Genomic DNA, 7,500 nt, shown 5'->3' with positions numbered 1-7,500 from the left:
AATGTTTATGTATGTAGTGTTTTATGCTCTTTTACAGGCCTGACATGTATGTATTGTTTATGCTCGTATACAGGCCCGGCATGTATGTATTATTCATGGTCATTTACAGGCGCGGCATGTATGTATTATTGTTGGTCATTTACATGCCCGACATGTATGTATTGTTTATGTTCATTTACAGGCCCCGGCATGTATGAATGTGTGTATTGTTTATGCTCATTTACATGCTTGACATGTATTGTTGATGCTCATTGACAGGCTTGACATGTTTGTATGTCATGTCAAGCATGTCAATAAGCATTAACAACACATACATGCATGTGGAGCTTGTCAATGAGCATTAACGATACATACATTCATACGTGTGGAGCTTGTCAATGAGCATTTATAATACATACGTGTGGAGCTTGTCAATGAGCATTTATAATACATACGTGTGGAGCATGTCAATGAGCATTTATAATACATACGTGTGGAGCTTGTCAATGAGCATTAACGATACATACATTCATACGTGTGGAGCTTGTCAATGAGCATTTATAATACATACGTGTGGAGCTTGTCAATGAGCATTTATAATACATACGTGTGGAGCTTGTCAATGAGCATTTATAATACATACGTGTGGAGCTTGTCAATGAGCATTTATAATACATACGTGTGGAGCTTGTCAATGAGCATTTATAATACATATGTGTGGAGCATGTCAATGAGCATTAACAATACATAGGCTCCATATGTATGTTTTGGAGTGTTTATTTTTGTCCTGAGATAAAAATAAATGTCATGCAGGCATCTCGTGAATGTCAACATAGATAGATAGTACTTTATTGATTCCTTCAGGAGAGTTCCTTCAGGAAAATTAATATTCCAGCAGCAGTGTACAGAGTTGAGATCAATTTAAATAAAAGTAAATAATGGGGGTTTAAATGGAAACACAATTACAATAAGAATAAAAAATAAAAAGCAACAATGGGAAAAAAAAAATATATATATATATATAACAGTAAAATAAGAATATAACAAGACAAAGTAGGCAGTAGTGACCATGTTATGAAAACGTAATGCACATGACCAAAGTAGGGTTAGAGAAAGAAAGAAAGAAGGGTGGGCGTAACATTTTCATTTTTTGATGTTAAGTTGGTCCTGTGATGAGGTGGTGACTTGTCCAGGGTGTACACCGCCTTCCGGCCTGATTGTAGCTGAGATAGGTATCTGTGACCCCAAAGGAAATAAGTGGTAGGAAATGGATGGATGGATGGATGGATGAATAAAGGTGGGGCTGAGTGTTTGCTACAGGTGAACACACCTGCCTTCACTGATTTGGCCCTACTATGGTTGTCAAAAGCTGGGTGTTGGGACATTTCAAAGTTGTGATCTCCAAGCTGAAAAGTAAGCTGTGAATATTTTTGCACTTGTGATGCTTTATGTAAGATGTATTTACAAAAGGTTCTTAGCTCTCCATGCATCACCAAACATCTGCAGAGATGTTGGTGCTGGCTTTCTTGTTGTTGTTGTTCATCTTTTGACATTTTGGGGTTTAAATAAATGTTGTGCCATCCTTGGTTTGAAAGTCTGGTTTACAATAGTTACATTACCTTCACCCGAGGCGGGGGGGTGATAGTTGCTGCTTTTGTGTGTGTGTGTGTGTGTGTGTGTGTGTGTGTGTGTGTGTGTGTGTGTGTGTGTGTGTGTGTGTGTGTGTGTGTGTGTGTGTGTGTGTGTGTGTGTGTGTGGCCGGCCAATGTTGGATTTATTGTGTATCTGGGGAAATAAGAGGTCGACATCACTAACATAGCCCTGTGCTGGTTTACGTCCTCCCTCAACGGAACCTTCTCTGTGAACAGAGCCAAACATTCCTCCCGCTGTGCCAACCTCACCTGTGGGGTCCCTAGGGCTCAATACTGGGTTCCATCCTGTTCTCCATCTACATGCTCTCCCTCAGCCAAGTCATTCATCGCCTTAAAATTTCCTTTCATTTCTACACTGATGATACTAAATCTATCTTCCACTCAAGACAGACGATCCCTCTGGACTGGACCATTTGAAGGACTGCTTGCAGGACATAAAAGAGTGGATGTCAAAATTTCCTGCAGCTCAATGACAGAGTGAAATTCTTCTGTTCGGGAACTCCAACCCCCCAACTGTGCACAATAGCCAAGATCAAGTATGTCCTCTCCCCCAGTGACTTAGAGGGTCGTGTTCATGCTCATCTTCTGCAGACTGGACTAATGGAATGCCCTCTATGCTGGGGTCACTGACAAGACCATATATAGCATGCAGTTGGTACAAAATGCTGGTGACAGGCACAAAAATGAGGGAACACATTTCTCCCATCCTCTCCTCCCTTCACTGGCTCCTGGTGAAGCACAGAGTGAAATTTAAGATCCTTACGTATGTCTTCAAAGCGCTCCGTGGTCTTGCCCCAGCTTACATCAAACATCTCCTGGACCAACCTATCAGCTCCAGGCTTGGTCGTTGCCTCAGATCTGACAACCAGATGACCTTGAAGGTCCCACAGTCAAACCTAGTGACAAAGAGAGACTGTGCATTTTCAATGATGGTACCTGGCCTATGGAATAAGCTCCCCCTGAAAGTCAAGTCCGCCACCACTCTGGACACTTTTAGAGCACAGCTTAAAACTCACCTCTTTGCCGCAAATGACTTGATTTGTGTTCGTGTGTCTTAAATGTTTGTTCTAAATTCCTTTCTGTCCCTGTTTTTTTTTGTTTCTCTACTCAGGCTGCGCCCCAGGCTGATGTAATGGTTCCTTGTGTGGGCGCAATAATTGAAAATAACTTTTTTTTTTTTTTTTCTTCAAGGTCAATTTTGTGGAGTCTGGTCTACAATACAAGGTCTATGTATATTTTCTTTTATTTTTAATTTTTATTTTTTTTAATCTTCAAGGTCAATTTTGGGGGTCTAGTCATCTACAATATAACGTCAAAATGTATTTCATTTGTCATGGTTTTTGTTATCTACAAGGTCAATTTTAAGGAGTCAGTTCATCTACAATACAAGGTAAATTTGTATTTTGTGTCATGGTTTTTAACTACAAGGTCAATTTGTGGGGGGGTTTGTCATTGTTTTTGTTTCCTCATGGTTTTTGATATCTACAATACAAGGTAAATGTATATTTTATTTGTGTCATGGTTTCTATTAACCAGGTAAATTTTGGGGGGTGTCTCATCTATAATACAAGGTAAATTTGTATTTTATTTGTTCTCATGTTTTTTGTTACTACAAGGTCGGTATGTATTTTGGGCCTTTTTTTTTCTTCTGGTTTTTGATATCTACAATACAAGGTCAATATGTATTTCATTTGTCATGGTTTTTGTTATCTACAAGGTCAATTTTAAGGAGTCTGTTCATCTACAATACAAGGTAAATTATTATTTTATTTGTGTCATGGTTTTTAACTACAAGGTCAGTATGTATTTAACTTGTGTCACTGTTTTTGTTTCCTCATGGTTTTTGATATCTATAATACAAGGTCGATATGTATTTTGTGTCCTCATGGTTTTTGTTAACTACAAGGTAAATTTTGGGGGGGAAGGGGAGTCTGACGAATAAAATGCATATTTACCTTGTATTGTAGATGACCAGACTCCCCTTCCCCCCCAAAATTGACCTTGTAGTAAACAAAAACCATTAGGACACAAATAGAATACATATTGACCTTGTATTGTAGATATCAAAAACCATGAGAAAACAATGACACCAAACCCCCCACAAATTGACCTTGTGGTTAACAAAAATTTTGACGAATAAAATACATATTTACCTTGTATTGTAGATGACCAAAGTTTTTAACTACAAGGTCAATTTGTGGGGGGTTTTGTGTCATTGTTTTCATTCCTCATGGTTTTTGATATCTACAATACAAGGTAAATGTATTTTTTTTGTAATGGTTTTTATCTTCAAAGTCAATTTGTGTCATGGTTTTTAACTACAAGGTCAGTATGTATTTAATTTGTGTCATGGTTTTTAACTACAAGGTCAGTATGTATTTAACCTGTGTCACTGTTTTTGTTTCCTCATGGTTTGTGATATCTACAATACAAGGTCAATATGTATTTCATTTGTCATGTTTTTTTATCTACAAGGTCAATTTTAAGGAGTCTCATCATCAGGTAAATTTGTATTTTAACTACACGGTCAGTATGTATATTGTGTCATTGTTTTTGTTTCATGGTTTTTGATATCTACAATACAAGGTCAATGTATATTTTTTTTGTGTCATGGTTTCTATTAACAAGGTCAATTTTGGGGGGTGTCTGGTCATCTATAATACAAGGTCAATATGTATTTTTTTTTTTTGTCATGGTTTTTAACTTCAAGGTAAATTTTGTGGGGTTTGGTCATCTACAATACAAGGTCAATATGTAATTTGTCATGTTTTTTGTTATCTACAAGGTCAATTTTAAGGAGTCTGATCATCTACAATACAAGGTAAATTTGTATTTTTTGTCCTCATGGTTTTTGTTACTACAAGGTTGGTATGTATTTTGGGCCTCTTTTTTGTTTCCTCATGGTTTTTGATATCTACAATACAAGGTTAATATGTATTTCATTTGTCATGGTTTTTATCTATTAGGTCAAGTTTAAGAAGTCTGGTCATCTATAATACAAGGTAAATTTATTATTTAATTAGTGTCCATGGATTTTGTTGTCTACAAGGTCAATTTTAAGGAGTCCTGTCTTCTACAATACAAGGTAAATTTGTATTTTATTTGTCCTCATGGTTTTTGTTACTACAAGGTCGGTATGTATTTTGGGCCTTTTTTTTGTTTCCTCGTGGTTTTTGATATCTACAATACAAGGTTAATAATGTATTTCATTAGTCCAGGTTTTTGTTACTTATTAGGTCAATTTTAAGAAGTCAGGTCATCTACAATACAAGGTAAATTTGTATTTATTAGTGTCCATGGATTTTGTCTACAAGGTCAATTCGCGGGGTTTTGGTCATCTACAATACAATGTCAATATGTATTTTAATTTGTTTTTAATCTTCAAGGTCAATTTAATTTTGGGGGTTTGATCATCTACAATACAAGGTCAATATGTATTTCCTTTTTGTCATGGTTTTTGTTATCTACAAGGTCAATTTTAAGGACTCTGGTCTTCTACAATACAAGGTAAATATGTATATTTGTGTCCTGGTTTTTAATAACTACAGGGACAATTTTGGGGGGTTTGGTTTACTACAATAGAAGGTTAGTATGTATTAAATTTGTGTCTTAATTGTTTTTGTTTCTTAATGGTTTTTGATATCTACAATACAAGGTCAGTATGTATTTTGTCTCATGGTTTTTATCTACAAGGTCAATTTTAGGGGTCTCGTCATCGACAATACATGGTAAATATGTATTTAATTTGTTTCACTATGGTTTTTATCTATAAGGTCAATTTTAGGGGTCTTGTCATCGACAATACATGGTAAATATGTATTTGTGTCATCATGGTTTTTGATATCTACAAGGTCAATTTTAGGGGTCTTGTCATCGACAATACATGGTAAATATGTATTTGTGTCATCATGGTTTTTGATTTCTACAAGGTCAATTTTAGGGGTGTTGTCATTGACAATACATGGTAAATATGTATTTAATTTGTGTCCATGGTTTTTATCTACAAGGTCAATTTTAGGGGTCTTGTCATCGACAACACATGGTAAATATGTATTTAATTTGTGTCATGGTTTTTATCTACAAGGTCAATTTTAGGGGTTTCGTCATCGACAATACATGGTAAATATGTATTTAATTTGTGTCACCATGGTTTTTGATATCTACAAGGTCAATTTTAGGGGTCTTCTCATCGACAATACATGGTAAATATGTATTTGTGTCATGGTTTTTGATATCTACAAGGTCAATTTTAGGGGTCTTGTCATTGACAATACATGGTAAATATGTATATGTGTCATCATGGTTTTTGTTATCTACAAGGTCAATTTTAGGGGTCTCATCGACAATACATGGTAAATATGTATTTTGTGTCACCATGGTTTTTGATATCTACAAGGTCAATTTTAGGGGTCTTGTCTTTGACAATACATGGTAAATATGTATTTAATTTGTGTCCATGGTTTTTATCTACAAGGTCAATTTTAGGGGTCTTGTCATCGACAACACATGGTAAATATGTATTTAATTTGTGTCATGGTTTTTATCTACAAGGTCAATTTTACGGGTCTCGTCATCGACAATACATGGTAAATATGTATTTAATTTGTGTCACCATGGTTTTTGATATCTACAAGGTCAATTTTAGGGGTCTTCTCATCGACGATACATGGTAAATATGCATATGTGTCATCATGGTTTTTGTTATCTACAAGGTCAATTTTAGGGGTCTTGTCATTGACAATACATGGTAAATATATATTTGATTTGTGTCATGGTTTTATCTACAAGGTCAATTTTGGGGTCTGGTTATCTACAATACAAAGTCATCCATCCATCCATTTTCTACCGCTTATTCCCTTTCGGGGTTGCGGGGCAATATGTATTTAATTTGTGTCCTCATGGTGTTTGTTTCCTCAGTTTTTGATATCTATAAGGTCAAAATTGGTTTATTCCACTATGCAATGCAAAACTCTTACCTAATGTTATCCATGTATTCATTCATGTGACTCATTTCTCATTCTTACACCCTGCAGCGCTACAACAGTACACAAGTCTTACACAATGTGTTATGGGTCACGTTCCTGCTTCTCCTCCTGCTGTGCGGACTGAGTGCATGGCGGAGCACATCAACAGGTGTTCCCTCTCCGCTGCGGGTGTGCCTCTGCAAGAGATCTGCAATCAACACACCTGCCGGTGATGAGCAACCAGCCTTCATAAGCCAGCGCGTCTTAAGATCCGGTGCCAGAACGTAGTTTCTCCTACCAGTACAGTAAGTCAACACATCTCCAGCCTTCTCGCTCCCTGTGTTCCCTTCCTGTCGAGTTGACGGTCTTTCGTGTTGTGTCATCCTCCAGCTTCCTCTTCGTCTACCTGAACCCCCTTTGGATTCCCTCTTGCCTCCCTGGACCAAGACCTCGCTCCTGCCCTCTGACGTCCAAGCCTTTTTCTTCTTTTGGACTTCCACCTCTATCTCAACACGCACACTCAACACCCTCTGGTGACCACGCTCAGATAATACTTACACATAGTCACACTCCATCTCTTTAAGGTAATCACACACTGCACTCACATACTGAGTTGTCAATAAACACGCTGGCAGCTAACATCATCGTCTCTCTGCAGTCTTCTTTTCCCGCTGTTCTGTCACACAATCTTACTTCTTTTGTCATTCATTTGTTCATCCACGTTATCATTCTTACACCATGCACCGCAACAACACTATAGTATAGGTGTAATATGATCAAACTTTCTTGTTAAAAGTATAGCAGCTGCATTTTGTGCCAACTAATATTTTAATGCTAGACAAAAGGAGGCCTGAAAAAAATAGATAACAGTAATGTAGAGAGATGTAAATAACGCATGAATAATG

At 36.9% G+C, this 7,500-nt stretch overlaps 1 long non-coding RNA gene across 1 annotated transcript in view; it reads left to right on the top strand.

Moving 5' to 3' along the window:
• LOC133552027 (uncharacterized) overlaps positions 1-7,234 on the top strand; it is a 10,953-nt gene extending 3,719 nt beyond the window's left edge. Inside the window, exons 2-4 of the long non-coding RNA XR_009806602.1 lie at positions 1,848-3,021; positions 6,665-6,900; positions 6,986-7,234. This is a non-coding gene — a long non-coding RNA (uncharacterized LOC133552027). The remainder of the gene's footprint in view (positions 1-1,847; positions 3,022-6,664; positions 6,901-6,985) is intronic.
• The last annotated feature ends 266 nt before the right edge of the window (positions 7,235-7,500 follow it).

Source organism: Nerophis ophidion, linkage group LG04 (genome assembly GCF_033978795.1).
Source record: "Nerophis ophidion isolate RoL-2023_Sa linkage group LG04, RoL_Noph_v1.0, whole genome shotgun sequence".
NCBI lineage: Eukaryota > Metazoa > Chordata > Actinopteri > Syngnathiformes > Syngnathidae > Nerophis > Nerophis ophidion.
Note: the sequence above shows the minus strand (reverse complement) of the source record. Positions and strands in the feature narration are given on the sequence as shown.